The sequence below is a fragment of the Coturnix japonica genome, chromosome 10 (assembly GCF_001577835.2).
Source record: "Coturnix japonica isolate 7356 chromosome 10, Coturnix japonica 2.1, whole genome shotgun sequence".
Classification (NCBI taxonomy): Eukaryota; Metazoa; Chordata; class Aves; order Galliformes; family Phasianidae; genus Coturnix; species Coturnix japonica.
The window spans coordinates 14,828,923-14,848,642 of NC_029525.1; the positions used below are offsets into that span (position 1 = coordinate 14,828,923).

At 43.9% G+C, this 19,720-nt stretch overlaps 2 long non-coding RNA genes across 6 annotated transcripts in view; one reads left to right on the forward strand and one right to left on the reverse strand.

Moving 5' to 3' along the window:
• Positions 1–19,720, forward strand: part of LOC107318880 — a 76,497-nt gene that overhangs the window by 40,611 nt on the left and 16,166 nt on the right. For all 3 annotated transcript variants that reach the window (XR_004308544.1, XR_001557569.2, XR_004308545.1), the window contains exon 2: positions 9,476–9,606. This is a non-coding gene — a long non-coding RNA (uncharacterized LOC107318880). The remainder of the gene's footprint in view (positions 1–9,475; positions 9,607–19,720) is intronic.
• The window catches only part of LOC107318879, a 53,327-nt gene continuing 47,287 nt past the window's right edge, over positions 13,681–19,720 (reverse strand). For all 3 annotated transcript variants that reach the window (XR_004308542.1, XR_004308541.1, XR_004308543.1), the window contains one exon: positions 13,681–17,711. This is a non-coding gene — a long non-coding RNA (uncharacterized LOC107318879). The remainder of the gene's footprint in view (positions 17,712–19,720) is intronic.

The following is a 19,720-nucleotide window of genomic DNA, read 5'->3' on the forward strand; positions in this document are numbered from 1 at the left end:
TGGCTGTCACTGCTGGAGGTAGAAAGCAAGGCTGGCTTTGCAGGTTTTGCTCTGAAAGCTTCTAGGGGGATGCCGGCTGTCTCCTGGTTAAGGTGCCATGTCCCCCAGTCGCTCCTCTCCGCTCTCTGTCACAGAGAAGCCTCTTTTGTCTGCCTGGCCATGCCTGCCACAGTCTATTGGAAGGTATTTGTCAACAATTATATGTCTATTAAGGACAAGTCAATCAGGCCATGTGCAAATAGCCAGACCTCCGGGGTCTGCCTATTGATAGGGACCTGTCGATAGCCAATCCAGTCTTTTTTCACCCAAACAAGAAATCAAGCACTCTCCGAACTCATTGTGAGTCTGAGTCCCCGCGGCCCATTTTTATTCTCGGAGCGTTGGCCTCTGTTGTGGTTTTTTTTCTGCACTAATATTTATTTTTAACAAACAAGAGACTACAAGGTGCTTGTTAAAGAGCTGTTTTAACTGTAAGGAGAATGTTTCCTCTGTGTAATTAAGGATATTACCAAGTGGTTGTGCTTGTAGGTGGCTGCAGTTAATCCTGATGGCAGTAAAACTGTAAAGGAATTAATAACGGGAACTTTAAATTAGTCCAACTGTAATTAATACCTACAGTATATAAATATCCGCTCTTCCGCCAACACAGATTTTAGACGTATTTACCTCTATTAGGCTGGAAAGGATAGTAATATTATGCAATATCTTCATGCATATTCGATTTGTAAACTCAACAGATGATTCTGTAATTTATATTGCAAATGACTTTGCACGAGCAAGCAGGAGGGAGAATGGGGAAGATGAGGCTGTGTGCTGGAAGCTTGCTGTAATCAAAAGCCTCCAGCAAAAGCCATGACGTGAGAACGATGCTCCATAGGGCGATTTGAATGGGCAGAACTCTGCTGTCATAGAACACATTGGTGTAACATGGTGAAAGGCAGCGTTAAATAACTTGCACAGCGATCTGAAATGACCACAAATATTGAACGCAGATGTAATATTTAAGGCAGAATTGATACCTGATCTGTCCTTTCGAGGTACCTCACAACTGGCTTTGTTAGCAATTACCCAAACAAACATTCTGTCCATCAGGCTTTTATTTCTCCATTTCTAGCCTTCAGTCAGAACAGACACTGAAAGCCAAGCTCCAGATCATCACTAAACCAGTTAATGTTATAATTCATCATTTACCCAAGAAGATGCTTAAAACAACCATTCTTTGAACCAAGGTGATGTGCTTTTGCCCTGAAAAATGAGCAAATGCATATGTGTGTTCCTAGCAAAACACTTCACGTTCAGCAGGATTGCTGGGTATAGGGACAGCTTTGGGTTGGTTATAACATTTCTTCTATTTCAAATTAAACCCTGGCCAAGGGGTTGGTTAACTTCATTTTTATTGCTGACTTTTATCTTGGTCTAAATTTAGCTACTCTTTTTTTTTTTTTTTTTTTTTTTTTTTCATGAAATATATATATATATATTTATGTATATATTCAGTTTCTCATTTTAAACCCCAAAATAATTCTTAAAAAGTCTTCCTGATCGCAGTTCCTTTTTGAGTTCCTCACCCTCCCCCCAGACACGGACCCTTTAGAAAACAGCTTTGGTTTGGCTTTAATCTGATTTTAGCAGGTGCAGCACGTGGACGAAAGCTTTTCAGCAGATGCTTTGGGAAAACGAACATTAAAGGCAGGCAATTTATTTCACTGTAAATAGTAGCTGTTTTTTGCTAAGGAGCCTTAAAAATATTCAGACATGTCAGTACACAGGGTTAGCGCGCAGCTCCTGGCTGCGTTCGGTGCTGTGTCAGTTTCACATGTGGAATCGGCTCTTGAGGTCGTTTATATCATAGCATAACTTCACAGGAGATGGATCTGTGGTATTAAGTTAAGGCAGTGTTGCATACGTATGTTTGTGGGGACACAAAAACGGTGATGCTTGCCTCTCAGATAAGTACCAAATAAAAGGTATTTTCCGAAAGCTTTTAATTTAGCTTCATTTTCACCCCTTAGAACTCAAAGGGACAAGGATTTAGCAAATAACGGGAGCAGTTCCTATATTCAGCAATGCAGAGAGGCTGTATCATCTGCCCTCATGCAGAACAGAGGTCTCAGATCCCACCTCCCATTTCTGCCCAGCTCTTATGGAAAGAAAAGCGTGTTTGTTTAGAAATTACATCTCAAGAAACCCGCACATCTTATCAGTATTGATGTTTATCTGATCGATAAGCTTCTTTCAAACATCCAGGGAGGGTTTTGTGGGACTTTTCGTTTTTTATTGGAGAGAGAAAGGACAGATTTTCTATTCAGAGGGCTACGGTGCTGCTAAAGGTCTGTCTCTGAATTCCCCGAAGTTTGGGGAACTTAGTGAGAAGGATGACAGCTCTGCTGTTCTGCATCCATATTTACACAGGAGGGCTGCGTGCAGAGAGCATGGCTCTATAAACAGTGTGAAAGGGGCTGCAGTGCCCTGCTGTACAGGGGTGAGCTGAGGACAGAGCAGCTGCCTTTGAGTTTTGGGGTGTTTGTTTTTCTGATGCGTGCTGCTCAGCTTTATCCCAGTTCCCTGCTATCAAGTATCTTTTCTACATTGCATTTTGTGGTTGTTGTTCGGCGGCAGATTCTGTTCTTAATCGTTATGCATAAGTAAAAGTGGTGTGTGAGAAAACCCTCTGCCTTGCTGGCTAGAAGCTGATGCAGGACAGTGGGAAATGAAGGAGCTCATTGCCAATACAGGGTGCTGCGTTCCTCTCCCTGTGTCGCTCCGATCCAGTCGCCCTCTTAAACAACTCCAGGTTACCTGAGAGAGGAATGGGAACCTTTGATGAGAAACAGCAAGAGGCAACAAAGACTCAATCACCGTGCATTTATTTTTCACCTTTTTTTTTTTTTTTTACACACATACAAAATAAGATTGTAATTTTAATAGGCAGGAAGAAGTTATTTGGGGATGGTTTTGTAGAAGGAAATGGCGCAGGGAAATAAATGGCGTTGTGTGTGAGATCAGTGTAGCAGAAGCACTTCGGATTTTGTTTGATAGTTGTACCGTGAGGCGGATATTTTGTATCCGAGGGTTTCCATTAGAAATACTTGCTTAAAACAGAACGGGGAGGCAAATCAACAAACAAAGAGCCCTGCTCTGAAGCACGGAATTCCATCCCTTCCTCGGGGATGGCAAGGCGGTTAAAAGGAAGGGGCTGGTGTGCACCTCGAGTGCTTCCATCCTCACCAAACGGAGAATGACTCTGTCCAGTGGCATAGCAAAGGGGTAGCAAGTTCTCGCTGTGATTTTGAACTCTGTCTAAGCAAAGCCTTGTCTGTCTTTTGATGAGTTAGAGAGATGCTTCATGAAAAGAGCTGCTCCCCTCTGCCCTGTGGTTGCGGTGTCTCGCACAGCTCAGCGTGGACACACTGTGTGCAGTGCCAGCCGTGGAGCTCTCTGTGCTCTATGAGCGCAGCGAGCACAGCTTGGCTACAGATGCCAAATCCCAATGTGTGAGTGGGAAAGTGGATGTAGAGTCACTATCTGAGAACAAAATCCTCCACCAGCCGACATCCTGTTACCATAGTTATCGCTTTCTGGAGGAGAAAGGGACAGTGCTGTGTGCGCCGACAGGAGCAGAGATAGCAAAACATTGTTGTATTTTGCAGTGTGAGCGCAGAGGTGCAGCTCTGTGTGCTGGAATGCAGCTCAGAGACTGCTAAGGAATTTTTCTCCTTTCACAACTTATTCAGGCTCATGGGTTTGCTACAGATCCACGTCCACAGTGTGCCCAGCACTGAGCACCTGCAGCCCAACCACTGCTAACAGCAATAATAACAACTGCCCGCTGAGTGTTCCGAGTGTCTCGTGTAAGTGGATAACTTGATTTGTAAATAAACTGCATTTGAGGAATATTTCATCAACATCCCGAGCTAAGTTGGTGCCTGGGGTAATAGAGATTGTCATCCATATTCATCTCTGCACGGGAATTCCCGGGAGTTTCTGGGCCTTTGCAGCGAGCTGGGGGGGGGAAATAAAGATAAAATAAGTAAATTAGGAAAAAAATAAGAAATGTAATACAGACCCTGTGGGGGGATTTGAAAAAATAAGACGAAAAAAAAACAAAACCAAAGCGATAGAAACAGTTTTAATTGCAAGGAAGTGGCCGCTTCTCATTGCCGGCAGCCGGAGCCTCCCCCTGCTGCTGCCGGGCCCCTTCGAGCACAGCGGTGCGGAGCGGGGCGGTGGCCGCCAGCGCGGTGCGACAGCGCCACCTACTGGCCGCACTGGAGCGGGCTCCCAGCACAAAGCGGCCCCGCAACTCCCCCCCCCCCCGAGACCGGTGAGAAGGTCGGGGGTTGGGGAGCACCCTGAGCATCCCCAGGTGCTGGCTGGGTCAGCTGCCCCATCTCGGCCGTATGGGGAGTGTGAGCAGCGCATGTGGGACGTGGGTTTATCTGGCCGTGGAACTTGTTTGTTTTCCATGAAGGAGTGTGTTTTGACGGTTCTGTTTCCTTATTTCTGTATGCATTAACCGTCCCAGAATCTGGGGGTCAAATGCTTTCAGAATCCGGTGTATTTATTCTGTAACGAATTGGGAGGTGTGAGGATGTGTAGTTGTGCAGCACAGCTGTTGGGGGAAGCCAGATGCACACGGAGGTACCTGGGGCTGAGCAGCTGAATTTGAGCATGAGAAGAAGTGCAGCGAAGGGTCAGGTACTGGTTTGTAGGAATGGTGACAAAGAAGCATTTATTTATGCCTGCTGGTTTGGACCAAAACATCCACGGTTTGAGCTCAGTTCTACATGAGGCTGGGCTGGCGGAGCAGCTACAAAGACCAGCCATTGTATGCGTTGTGTACGTTTAGGCTGGCGAGTCACTGGGTGCTGCTTTCACTTAGAGCTGTTCAGGGCATTCAGTTGTCCAAGGGCCCGAGTCCCACACCAGCATGCACTGCAGCTGAGGCTGCACCCTGCAGCCATCCTATTGCCCCCAGCTACGCTCAGTGGCAGCAGCGAGAGATCCCAAAGGAGTCCCTCTAAAACAACCTGGTCCTCACACTCCTTCCTTACAGAGCAGCATTGCTAAAATCACTGTCAGTCTTTCACCCTGTGTGCAGGAATCGCTGCACTCGCCGTCTTCATGACTCTGTAGCTGAAGCAGCCAGCTCTAAAGCGGATGTGTCTGGAAAGCAGAGGCTGAAGCAGCTATCCACGGCCTTGCTGCTGATTCAATGTGACACCGAGGCTTGGAAACAATATTATTCCTGTGTTTTCCTCTAGCAGCGCGACCACAATCAGCTGTGATCGGTGCTTAAAATACCATTCCTGAAAGCGCGGTGTGTCTTACTCAAAGCTGTACCTCGCAAGGAATGATGTTATTTTCTCCTGAGTATAATTGATCCGTATCTCTGCTTTCAGATGTAACAAATGCTGCACTGTGTTGCTGTAGCTTTGAATGGTGTGATTTGCTCTTTAGGTGTTTGCATTTAGGCAAAGTGTTTCAGTCATTCGGTAACCACTGCGTTACTGTGCCTGACGCTTCTCTTGCTAATGAGAAATGTACACACACCATTTCTCCTTGTATGGTTTTTCCCGTGTTTCTGCTGCCTGTCCTTTAATATAAGTGAGTTAATTATTATTTTTTCTAGCTTTTATAGGTAACGTTTAGTAGGATGTATTTGTAAAAGGGGAGCAAAAGCATTTTGTGATAATAGAAAATAGGAGACAGCATGTTTTGTTGAGTGGAAAATGACTTTTTAATATTGTAATTATATCTTAGAGGTAACAGGTGAAGGTAGGCTTCAGGGGGGAAGAATGTCAGTCCTTGGGGTATGAAGCAGTGAGGATCTGGGGCTCTTGGCTTTCTGCTACAGCTTTTCAATCCCCTGACCAAAAAGGAGAAACTTAAAAGTCTTTGCTCAGTTTCTGACCTGAAAATGGCAGTTCTGAGGGTGGCAGTCCAAGTGCTGTGGGGGTGTTAGGAGCAGGGAGTGAGGGATGGAGATGTGTCTGTATGAACCTGCTGGTCCTCCTCACGCTGAGACCTGCAGAGCTCGGGTTGTGGCTGCGTGGCATCACCTGGAGTTACTCCTGGGGTAACTGAGCTGGCCCGAGGTGAGGCTTTCTTATGCCCCAGGGAGAGGATAAAAGATGCAAAGTTGCTTGAAATGGGCTGGTGCTCCTCAGGGGGCTTTGGCTGCCCCTCCCATCTGCCTGCTTGTGAGCCCGCCTCACCCCACATACACCCCCAGTTTTTTTAGGAAGCATTTAGATTTCATTTTCGTCTTAACGGTGGGATAAGTGTGAGACCTCCCCTTGCAGTGACACTTTCAGCCTTGGATGTGGGACTGCATTTTGCCCTCTGCTCTGCATTGCTGGGTGCTCAGGTGAGCAGCAGAGCAGAGCGAGGATTGGAGCCCTGCCACTTCCATCCGAGTTTTGCCTGACTGAGGACATCGGCATTTGGCAACAAATGAATTCAGCTTAGTTTTCACCCATGGAGTGCTGCAAACTCCCCAGCAAGATAGGGATTCTTTTCTTGCTATCACAGTCACAAAGTAATACAAACTTCTCCCCGCAAAGTGTTGGTTGTTCTATAATGAAATCATAAGTCATTTTGTAGTCGCTTTGGGGAAAAAGCAAAGACCATTCCTAGCACCTGCTGTATGATATCACTGCTCATAATGATTCTGATATGGGAAGGCGGTTGCATAATATCATCATATTATGGTTTCTGTAAGGAAAAAATCATGGACAAGCGGCTGCCAGTAAAAACTCTTTGCTACTAATGCTGTTTTTTTTTCCCCTCCTTGCTGCTCCTCTGTCTCAAAATATCTTTGCGTTTTCCTTGTTAGAGTCTGTAGGTCTGATTGGTGGAAATAGCAGCCAGCAAATAATGAGGAGGGGAGGGAAAAAAAATTGCCATGTGTAAAGAGAGAGAAAAAAAAGGCGTTTTTCTATAGAAGCTAATGTTCTATAAAGAGATGCAAAAGGAGGAGAAAAAGATACTAGATAGCACAGCTGCATTGAATTGCAAGACAGCTGGAATTTTTCAATGTAGCCAGATTTTAGATGAGTTTTCTTTTCATTTTCTCTATAATAAGATCTTTGTAAACCACAGTCCTAAACAAAATCTTCTTGGTGATGATGAAAATAGGACAGAGCGGTCCTGCTTGTGACAGTCAAAATACAAGGCTGGATCCTTTGCAGATATAAACCTGTGTCAGCAGAGCAGAGCTATTTCCACTGGCTGCAGAGCTGCTGTGCTGCAGGCATTGGTAGGAGGGCTGTGCAGTATGAAGGGATGCTGTCTAGTGGTCAGGATGCCCCGAGTGCCCTCAGCTGAATGGATAAGAATGAAAGAAATTTCAGGCAGAGCCTCTGAATAGGCTTAAAGCTGAATCAGAATTTGCCCTGGAAAATCCCGGGCAGCACATAGCACAGCAGCTACTCCAGCCTTGGAAGAAATCCAAGATGCTTCTGCCTCACGTCCAGACTCTCGGTCTGACCTCTCAGAGTGATAAATAGTGAGTTCACATTTCACCCTGATCCTTCCTGAACCTGCCCCCTTGCAGAGGGCTGGGGGTAGGAGAGGTCAGGGCCCTCGCGGGCATGCAAAGGTGTGATAAAAGGAGAGAAGTTCTTGTGCACTCTCTGCCTCGCTCCCTTCCTCATTACATTCACACAGGTCAGCCTCGTCTGACTCTTCAGCAGACAGAAGAGCAAGAGGCATTTCCAAGCTGTAGTTCTGTTCTGCCACCTGCTTGCCATGTGGTCTTCAGCAAGTTACCTAATCTCTGTCAGTTTCCTGAACTACAAAATGCAGTATAAATGAAGCCTTAAAGAGGAGCGCATGCTTCTTCCTGTTAAATATTTCCTTGAGCAGTCGATTTGTTCATCTGATTTGGACACCTTAATATGCAGAACTTGCCAGAAAGAAACCCCCAGGAATAGCCATTTGAGGAAGCTTTTTAATGCCAACCACAATCAGAACCTTAGTGAGACACTGGCTCTCTGCAACTGTAGAAGCAGTCTCTCAATATTTTATACTGTATCCTGACAATATATTCCTTTGAGGTAGAAATCAGGGGCCGGTTTGTCTTTCTGATGTGGTTACATTAAGTTCTTAAACTGAATCAGAACCAGTGCCTTTCCTTGTGGCAGCAGGGGAGTGCTGGGATCAGCCACAAGTTCCAACTTATTCCTATCAGTAGTCATCCATCACCAAACTTGGGGGAGTAAGGCAGAAATATAAGCACACTGACAATTTGCCAGAATGATTTAAGACCTGGCATTTAAGAGTTCCTGTTGTAGTTGTTCTTTTGACATGTCTTCTAATTTGCTCCCATCTTGAAGACACTCCGTGCTTTAAGACTTAATCTTCACCTGGGAATGGATCTTGGCAGCAGGAAAAGAGGGGCCTTATCCTGGAGTATAGCTGGACTTACTTTTGGGTCAGCAGCAAACATAAATGTGCTTTTAGTCGTGCTGCAGGCACTGTTATGTTGGTTTTGCCTCTGATGTAAGAAGAGAAGCCAAAAAAAAAAGCAGTGTGCATTACTGAGCGAAGTGTGCAGGTGAATGAAAATGGACAAGCATGTGTCACAATGTGTTTAACTCCTTGAGCCGGTAGCACAGATGAGAGCTGGGTTATCCTGCCTGGATACCCTGGGTCACAAAGAGCAGCGATCCACAAATCCCCCCCTTCTCTGAGTTCTTCCTTCACCATGTATGGATTTGGTACCATGTGGTTTCCTGATCAAGTATGAGTGTATGCTGTTCCTCAGGCTTCTATATGAAGACCGCTATCAATACCAATGGTTTTGAATACTTGCAGAGAGAATCCAACCATGGCTATATAGTTAGAGTATGATAAGAGATAAGGTTACATCTTAAACAAAAACCTCAGCCTGCTTACACGTAGTGGGCCTGTATGCATCTGTGTGCTTGATCTTTTAGACTTGCAGTACTCCAAGAATGGCTTCTCTGCTTTCTCTTGCTACGTATTTTTTCTTTCTTGATGCAATGAGGGAGGCAATGCAACTTACTTAAGTTTGTGGAAGTACAGAAACCAAAGCACAGCCAGCTCCTAATGGTATCTGATCCTCTGTTTCCAAACCATGTTAATAGTGACCTATAAAAAAATGAAGACTGTTGAGTGGTGAAGCATTTTCTTCCTAAGCCAGCCAGCAGTAACATTGGCCTATAAAATGTAAGGACATGCTACTGTTGTAAAGATCCACTTCTCCTTTTTGATGCATTTTTGAGTAGGGAAAATGCTACTCAAACACCCTTGAAAATCTCCAAGAACTGCTCTTGGAACATTTTCTTTCTTGGGTTTGATCTTTATTTAGATCTTTCTTTCATTCGATACCTATCTGTCTTAATTCTGTCTGTTGGTTCAAAAGGCATTAATGTGACAGTAACAGCTGCCCATGTTTCTTTAGAACTTTCTCCTTTAAACTTATTTTTTTTCTTTTTTTCTTTGCTAGGAAACCATCACAAACAAGAAAGCTGTGTAACAGGGGAGCCATATCCCAAGCTTATTGAAAGAGAAAAGAAACTTAGAGAATTTGTGAACAATCATTTTTAAAGCAGCTCCTTGAATAGCACATCACCAGAGGTAAGTGAATATTGGCAAGGTTAAGTTCATGTCTGTACCCAGTCGTGATGTCCAAGTAGGCTCTGAGGTTTTGGTCTGGCAGAGGCTGTTACATAGGTAAGACGATGGACTTGAATGTTTCATTGACTTTGATGCAGAATGTCTGTAGGATCAGGGCTGGTGTTCATGAGGATACTTGACTTTCTCTGCTGCTCTGCTCTGCACACCCAATGGTGCTTCTGTTGTAGGGATTCTTTTTAATTGAAGGGGAAGTACAGGAACACTGGTCATAAAGAGTAGGATTTAAAATGGGAGAAGGAGATAGAGGAGAAAATAGGATAAAGGACACATTACATCTTGAGGTGGAGGCTAAATCCATTTACCTTTAATTCAGTGATGGGACAGTTGCACAGAAACTCCCTTCTCTCAGCAAAGTTGACTTACTTCTGACCCTGTGCCATTGAATTCCTAGTAAAACATCACCACTTGCCTTTTATCTATCTTCTGGCTTCTGATATGGACATTTTATGTACTGGAAAAATACAAGTGGGGGGGAAAAAATAAGCAAATGCTATTTCCATGCAAGAGATTTCTCCCAGGGTGTATCAGTGACAGCTTCAGAGCAGAAGTTAACAGCCAGTTGGAGGTGCAGTTGGCATGCAGGCACTAAAAAGGGACCAAATGAGTCACGGTGTGAGGGAGAAGATGTCAGCCTAGACACGGCACACAATATGATTGGGATAAGGAAACAATGCAGAAAGCAGCGGTGGCTAACAGATGAGGTATTAGACCTAGCAGGGAGAAGACAAGAGCTTAAATCAAAAAGACATCCTGATGAGACTGGATGTAAGCTGAGCACACAAGCCTCCAACGAGGGATATGTGAGGTGGTTAGACGAAACACTGCAGGAATTCACCCGTGGAGAGCAGTGCAGGAGTCGAGGCAGCAGAACAGGAGAGGTGGGTGCAGTGGGACTTTTCAGCACTGTCAGGGAAATCGCCCAAACACTCCCTCCTGGAGGCAGTGTCATCAGGGCAGCATATGGCAAAAGTGGAGAGAAACTAGAAGATAGTCCCAGAGCAAAGCAATCACAGCATACGCTCAAAAAAATCCAGGGTTTAGAATTACTTTTTAAGCACTCCTTTTCCCCAGGTTTCGTAAGGAAGGTCTTCCTGCAGCAATAAGCACTTGGTGTTTTCATGTACGGCCGCAGACTGGGTTAGTGGGAGATGTGCTCCTGCTGGTGGGCAGCCAGCATCTAAAGCAAGTGAGGCAAAAGCAAAGCTCTTCAACTCAGTATAGAGAGAGCTGGGCTGCAGGCTTTTTGGGCCAAGTTAGGGTGGTGAAGGGAAGGTCTTTCAAGTGCAAGTACACTGTGCAGTAACCCCAGTGACTTTCAGAGTCCAGGTCTTAGCAGCTGTCCTTTGAACGCATTGGGGAGCTTTTACTAAGTTACAGGAGTCTGTGGGCAATCTGGGATTTCGTGCCCAGTCTCTGGAGCTGCTGTAGGCCATAAGCTCATCTCCCACATACATATTTTTGTACTTCCTTCTGATGGTGTAATGCAAAAATATTTTTACATGTACAATATTAAAAATATTTACCCTATTAACGTGATGCAACATTGTCAATATTTTACATAATTTGCATCTAATGTTCATTTACAGGCAGACATAAATATGAATTTATCAGTATGTGTGCATATGGCTGTAACATATGATTAATGTACTGTCAGCATAATCTAACGGCTCAGAACCATCAGTTCTGCAAATAGTCCTTTCTAGCCATGTTTCCTACTGCTGTTTAGCCTTTTTCCTTCCCTTCCTCCCTCTCTTTCACAGTCTGTCTAACCCACACTTGCTTCAGTAGCCAGCCTTAAAATAGCAGGCGAGCTTTGTGCAGTGGCGACTCAGATTTTACACATGCTGCACAAAAATCAGAGCTGTGTTCTTGGAGGCTCCTGGTTATGAGAGAAATAGAAGTTAGCAGAAATTTTCTTCCAGAAATCTCCACATGCTGCCAATAAGGAGGAGTTGTCCACATAACGTTCTTAATTCCCCATCCAACTTCAGCCAGTAGGGATGTACATGTACTGTTTTGCCACCCATAAGGACTTCTGGCTGTCCTGGGGCTCTGTCACATCTTCCTCCTGTCTACCAGAGCAGTTTGAGTGCTTGGCCTCCTCACACAGCATCTGCAACAGATGAGGTGTATCACACCAGCACACCGTGAGACCACGTGGGAGCCCAGGCACAGAACAGCAGCTGCCCCGAATAACTTTGCAGATCTCTGAGGTGGAAAGGAGCTGAGCTGTCAAAGTCAAGCCCCAACTGTCCTCTGCAGCAGCTCTGTTTTCAATAATCTTTACCAAGAATAGAAGATAGGGTTTGTTCGTGTAACAGAGATGTCTAACATACACATGAGTAATGTCTGTATCATTGTGGTGTTGACTCATATTTCATGATACAATATATTTTGCATGCTTTATGGCCTAACCCTGAAATTCTTCTTTGATGCAAGTGATTCTTGGTCCTCAAAAATAGTCCTATTGACTTCAGGGGACTCTCTGGTCTTCCCATGACGGTGAAGTTTATGGTCAGATTCACATTTCTCCTTTATGGCCCAGAGCACCAAGCTGACCTTTAGGGCCATTCTGTGCTGTGGTATCTGAAGCTCTTGCCTTTTCAAGTCACAGTGCTGCTCCTCCTGGACCAGCTCTACTAAGTGGGCTGGGAACACTTGTGCTATTTATGAACCACTTCCAGACTGCCCTGCTCAGGGACAGGCAGCTGTCTTATTTCACATCTTCTGCTCCCTGGAACCCTTGCTTGGATTTACACCCTGGGAAATTGCTTAATTTATGGAGGCTTAATTTCTATCTGCTTTTAGAACTCTATGCCACGCTTTGTTTGGTGACCGTGGAACAAACCCACTGGCAGTGAATGCCCACCTCATGCTGCACTCACATATTGCTGTGCTGAATACCACGCACCTACCTGCATCTCAGCCTTCTTTTTGAGCATTTAAAATGTTGAACTCCTGATTTGCAATGAACTTCCTGACAGATGGTGGCTTTCCTTCTTCTCATTTCCCTTCCCATCTCCCAGCAACGTGTCAAATTATTAAGCTGATTTCCTCCAAAAAAAAATTCCGACAATGACAATTAAATGTTTCAAGATTTCAACAGAAAACTGATTCCTAAGAATTCATTTTTTGCCAGTGAAACATGCTTGTTGCTGAACTTCCCTTCATTTGAAAGATCAGTTTTCCATCAGAATTGTTCTCATCGGAGAGTTTTTCTCCCAGCCTTTTATTCAGCATCCAGTCCCGCTAACAGTTCCTGAGGTGCAACATCTGCTGACTTCAGTCAGAGCTGCACCCCAGTAATTGAAAGCAGAGTTGTGTCTGTTATTTGTAAGGTGTGTTGAATGGATGAAACCTTAGAGTGACTGAAGTGTTGGGATTAGCAGCAAAGTGATCCTCTCATTTAATCCTCCACTCTACTCAGATGTATCAGATAGGAGATGTTTAATAACTGCAGTTTAACGGTAAGGGTGACGTACCCATCAGCGTATTCCTGAGTCTGAATTATTGAGTAAACTGCTTTTAATAGTAGGTTTGTGTTTCCATTTACGTTACTACATAAAAACAGATTGGGTAGGTTGTGCGGCTTCCTCCATTTTTATGTTGGATGGTTCTTCTATCAGCAGTCAATTATGAAGGCTGTTTTCTTCTTTTCTATGCCTCATGTACACCATGCCTACATACAAGTATGCGTTTTGCACCCAGCCTGTAGGCTCTTGTGAAAGGAAAAATACTGATCAGCAGAGTTTCAGCAAGATCTTAGGCCTGCTAGAAAGGGTTCAATAAAAGGAAAGTTGTGGTCTAACTGCATACTAAAAATATTTATGTACAATCTTTAGGCGTACAAGTAGGCCCAAATTAGTAGCATTATGCAGGGAATTATAAGTTTTATAAGCATCTGAAACATGAAGCCTTGGTGTGTTACACTTCAGTTTTTGCCAACAGCAGTTTTGTAATAGTCCGAGGGGCGACATCGCTGCTAATGACGTTTCAGAAGAAGCAAACAAAATATTTATTATCTAATTCACTGTAAATTTTAATCGCCAGCTGCAACAGCACAGTTTAATACAGGAGTTTTTTAAAGCCTTGACCTGTTTCAAATCAGTGTGGAAAAAATGCCAGTATCGTTCCTGTGATCCGTGTTTGCAGTTCTTCCTTTAGGTAACAAGTCATTTCTCTGAGCAGTTGAATTGCAGAATCTCAGGGTGTTACCCCAACATTCACTTGGTCTGCTAAGTTTTTGCATGAGTAGGTGGACGCACCAGTCCAGAATGAAGAATTCATGTTGTGATGTTAAGTGCTGGTAGGAAAAAAATGTAGGTGGTTACAATAGCGTGGAACAATTCACAGAGCCACTTAAAGCTGATTAAATGGCGTTGATCAGTCGTTCTAAATAAATGAGAAGGAACGAAACTGAATATGGTGAGGAACGAGGATGGGACGTGATTTTTTCAGCAAGAAAAGCTTTCCTGGCTTAACACAAAAATATAATGTGTTAACAGAGTCTTAAAATCAATATACAGCGAATTAGCAGTCAGCAGAGAACAGCCAGATGACAAGGGGAATGATTCATGTCTCAGAATGACTAAGATCTCAGGCTGCTTGTTGTGTGGAGTGTTTGGAGCCTGTGAATACAGTTAAAAGAAATTCCTTTAATTTGATCTGGAAGTATGTTTATGACAGATGTAAAGCACTTGAATTCTACTGAGGATTTCCTCTCGTGCTGCAGCCTTCCTGACTCTGCTCTTTACAGCTGTTCTTTAAGTACTGACTACTAAGCTAGACAGCCTAGTCCTCTTACACCTTATTACATGAAAATGCAGTTTCCAGCTCTAGCTGAGTAATTAGATAACCCAGCGCTGCTAAGCTAATGATAATGAAGTGAAGAGGAAAGGATCCCTAAATAATCAGATCCTTTTTTTTAGGGACTGAAAAGAAAATACATTTTGATGTTTTTCAAGAGACACTCAGGCGTCGCCTTCTACCTCTTCCTTTCATTTCAGCTTAAAATTCACCACCAGTTGGTCAGAAGCACAACATTGTGAGGTGTTCCAGATGTAGATGAATGTGGATTGCCTTCATTTGGGAAATGACAGCCCCTGACGTTTGTCTGAATATTCATTCACGGTGAATTGGGTGGGGAAATCATTAGGGCTGCTGGATTTTGGTTATGTTGAAGGTGGCAGAAGCCTGTGGTTAAGTTCTTATGACACAAATGAACGTGGTGTTTTTTTGGCAGGTTTTTTGCTCTTGTGTCCGATGAAATGACAGCACAGAGCCAGGCCAAAGGTAGACGTGGACCCACGCTGTTAAATTCCAGCTCTTAATTTTCTGAGGTCTGCGTTTCTCTTCCCTATTGCTATCTACTAGCAGCCTGCAGTGGCCCTTACTGTAGTACACCTTACTGAGGCTCTGCAGTGAGAAGGAAGATCTGAAGGTCAGATATAAGGAGAGGGATGAGCCCGAACTCAGAGGGAAGCACTCCTGATGGAGCAGAGGAGAATGAATGGCCCTTGTGCAGGGACAAGAGAGGCATGTGCCTGGAGGCAGAAGGGAGTACAAGGTGAAGCTGAGAAACAGGGAGGGAAATTCTAGATGTCTGTAAGATGAATAGCAGTAAGTTCAGTAGGAAGCCTGATAGGCACAACCACCATAGCAGAAAATTCTCCAGCACACACACTGTGCTCCCATGCATTAATCTCTCATTTCTCAGCCTTCCCATTCAGAGCCTTGAGCCTTGTGAACTGCACCTGAGACGCTGGGCTTGGCTGGAGATCCAAAACGGGGCACTGTCAGTTACTGCTGTGGAGCCACAGACTCTTCCACTTAAACACACAAGCCCTTCTCCAGCCCCACTGGTTCTGCTGCAAGTGTTAGCAGGTCCCCACGCTGTAAATCCTCTAAAGGTAAGGCCTGTGTGTGGCTGTACACAGGCCAAATGTCAGCTACATTTTTGGGCTAACACGTCCAGAAGCACTGAAGTGATTCAAAAACCAAAGCAAGTCCCCAGCAGTTTTGACTTCTATGCCATCTCCAAATTGCTTTGACTTTCAGAGACACTATGGCTATTCAAATGTTTATTCACTTCTAAAAACACTCCCTGTGGTACTTAGCAAACACCACTGTATTCCCTGTTCATGGACCTGGGGTGAGTAGCAACCCACTTCTCTTGAGAAGTGAAGACCTTTCCCCTCCTGCTACCCCTGCTTTGGGGAGAAGGTGTGCAGGTTTATTTTCCAGGCCTCCTGATGAAGTTCCTTGTTTTTGCCAGGTGCCCGCTCCCCATTTTAATTTTGTTTTCTTCGACCCCTTTCTCACACTTCTGCCTTTTAATTTGGGTAGGAGGCAGAAGAGGAATGGCTTTTTTTGTTCCCCTTCATTATGGCAGAGAATGGGGGGATGGAGGCTGGCTTTCCTGGACTTTTATATTCAAAATACCTATAAATAATTAGTTGCAGGGACCTCACTTCCCCCTCCTTTTAAGGCCTAATTTAGGTTCTTTATCAAAATGATTTAAAATGCCTTTCTCAGTAGGAAGCCATATTTCAGAGCTTTTATTTATTAGACTTCTCAAAAAGTGTGTTTTTAATGCACATCCTGACTTTCTGCCAAAACTGTCCACTGAAACATTGGGACTGGAGCAACCCTTTGTATAGGGAGTTATATTTATTGGATTTTTACATATTGATAAAAAACAATTCGTCTAAATAAATCATACACAGAATTGGCACATAAATCTCCCAGTCTTCACTACACACTGTACTATATTACCATCCTGACAACCTTCTCTCAGATACAGGAAAACTTTTCTCATGGTGTACATTTCTTAAGCTTTTTTAAAGTAAAGTATCCATAGTTTTCCTGAGCTGCACTGGTTTGTTGTTTTGAGCTGGAGGAGTTTGGGGTGTGGATTTTGTTTCATCATGTAGGGACAGGAAAACCATACTGTATTTTAAGGTAGAGTAAGAAAGAAAGACAGCCCTCAATGCTGCATAATGTGTGAGGACTTCTATGTACTAAAGCAAAGTCAGATTTCATAGTAGATGCTTGGATGTCTGAATGTTATTGTGTCATGAACCCATTGTGGCACTGTGAGGAGATCACTTCCTTCTGTTTTAAGAAACAGCATTCTGGGACATCGTTCGTCCCCCTTCCAAACTATGTCCTGCTCTCAGAGCAGAAGCTACATAAAGAGAAACTGAGCCTAATTATATGAAGCACATACAAATCCATAAACCAGACTATGCAAGAGTAGGATTCAGGGTAATCCTCTGGAAACATACAGCAGAGAAAGCTTTGCCTGGCTGTACTTTGAGTACCTCTCATTACAGATGCTGGGGATGTGAGAGCCTTCTCTTAAAATGAAAGTTCAGTCTTTCCCAGAGCTGGTTCAAGAGCCATGGCTTTCCAAAGGGATTTTGTAGTACCGAGACCATCACTCCAGAAGGCTCTGGTGTTTCTGACCAAAGGGCTCTGACATTCAGGCAGCGCTTGTGAATGTTCAGAGTTTAGGAACTTGGAGCTCTGTAATAAATCATTGCAATAAAAGGTAGAACAGATTCTAGCAAGTGTTCAATCACTCAGCATGGTGCCACTTAGAGGCAGAAGACCTTAAAACAACCAGCAAGATGTCTGCAGAAGAAACCTCTGCTGCCAGCTCTCAGCACTCTGTATCCTGTCATTTGACGCCTTTCATCTCGGGTTAGTTCAGCAGAGGGGCTGCAGTGCAGGCTGGGTCAGGATCAGAGCCTGGGCACTGCTGACAAGGTTCAGTTCAGACACTGCATGGGAAAGGGCTTGTGCCATGCCGTGCACCAAATGAAGAGAGGCCTCAGGAAACACTTGGGGCTAATAGCTTGTGCCATACTGTGCAGTGTAACCAGCTGCCCCTCATGGTTTGGGGCTTTCAGGTAGGTAGGGGTAGCTAGTGCAGATGGACCCATTCAGCAATTCCAGTCCCCTCCCATGGCTGACAGGAGTGTCACTGGTCCTCATGCAGGCACTGGCGTCAGAGTGTTGTTCAGCAGCCATTGGGAGCACACCTGGAGAAGGAAAACAAACACTGAGACCAAAAAATACAATTAAAATGCTTTCCCAGCAGGGATTATTACTCTGGAAGAAAGAGAATTCTGCTCTTTGGCAGCATGTCGTGTCATAGCAGCAGTTCACAGTTTTACGGGTAACTTTCAGGTCTCTCTCCGGCCAATTCTGTTTGTAAGGGGGTGATGGGATTAATTGGAATGTTCAGAAATAAGTGCACTTGGACAAGGAGAATTTAAATCTGTATTTATTACTATTTATTGCAAGTAATTTTGTTCATAAACAGATTAAATATAGGCAGCTAGAAAGCTATATGTACCAGTAGTAATCATAGTGAATGATGACTCTAATATTTTCCTTATTTAACATTCAAAGACAGTGGTTACGTTTTACCTTAAAATGTATTCCATAAAAGGGCAGAAGTCTTCTAAAATACGTGCAGACTTGCCTCAGGAAAACAAATTTGTTTGGCTGATAAACAAAAGTTCTGGTTTCAGGTTGATTTAAAAAAGAAAAAAAAAAAAAAAAAAGAAAAAAAAACCCCAAACTTGAAATATATGTGAATGTCATAAAATATTTCCATGTACTTTCAAGAATAATTGAAGCATATGTACCCAAAGTGTAATACTTTTTATAATGGTTTCAGACTAAATTATCCATTATATGAGACTAACACATAAAAGCCTTTCTCTACATCAAGTGATAGATCAAAGGGAAGAACGATGGCTTGTCCGCATGCATAAACCACACCTCTCGAATTCTGAGAACAAGGATATGCAGTCTGCATTTTAACTACATCTCCATGACATGAAACGCTATTCTCGTGTCTCCTACTGTGGGAGAGTCAGGTAGTCCTGGCTACAAAGATTTCCTTTTACATTTCTCCCCTCTTCTCTTTTTTTTTTTTTGTTCTATCTTATGGCTGACATTTCAGTGACTAGTCCCAGGTGAGTTTAATTGGAAAACTAAACTTCACTCAGTTCCTCCCCTATCAGTGGGGAAACCTGTTGAGAAGGAGTGTAATTCTCACTTATTTCATGGCAGATCTGTGAACCCAGCCCTGCAGCCTGGGGGAGGCTGCTGGGCACACACATGCTCCTGCAGAAAGCCTGAGCAGCTTCAGTGGCACACAGTGAGGACACCTATGGACTGCATGGCCTTAATGGTTAGGGTACAGGGCCGTGAGTCAGACCAGCTCCTCTCTACTGGCTGCTTTCTTGGCTTCAGAGGAATTTAATAGGAATATCTGCGAAATTAATCTGGTAGTATTTCCACCCTCATAGGGATTGCTTACCTTCTTTGTCAACCTAAAATGTTTTTCTTCATGTAGATGCTTTGAGGAGCACAAATGTTGAGCACTATGCCCGTTAAGCAGCATGGGATCGCTTTAAGATACAGATCAAGCAGTCGCAGCTTTTGGGATACTCTTTGCCAGTTTTTCCTCCTTACTTCCATATTAGCAGTAAGAAACGCAGGCTCATTGGTACAGTGACATAATTAAAGATGTTAGTGTTTGAAATCTGACTGCAGTAGAAAATAGAAGCTGTATAGTTTCATATCCCCAGATCTAGTCTTCCAGACAGCAGATTGGATGTTAGCCTAGTTATTCCCACTAACATCTGGTCCGTGAGCACTGATGTTCGACACGATCACAGAATAAAATTCCTTAAAAGAATCTATTCTCACCAAAACGTAAACTTGCCTTTTATTATCGTCATGGTTGCTAAACAATGTGAAGCGCGCTGGGGAAGTGCTGAGTTGAGGCACCAGAAGAAGAGGCTGTGATCATGGGAAGGTTGAAACTTCTCCTCTGATCATTTCTGACAGCTCGAAGTGGTTCTTCCACAATTGGAACCACTTGTGCTGCTTATTAATATAATGAAACTTATCCTCCAGTAAAAACAGAACCAAAGGTTGACACAGGAGTGGAGGGAGAGGCTGAAACCTGATCTGGTTAGGGATCTCTTAAAGATGATGGAACTCTAATGAAATCCAGTCTGCTTCCTACCTC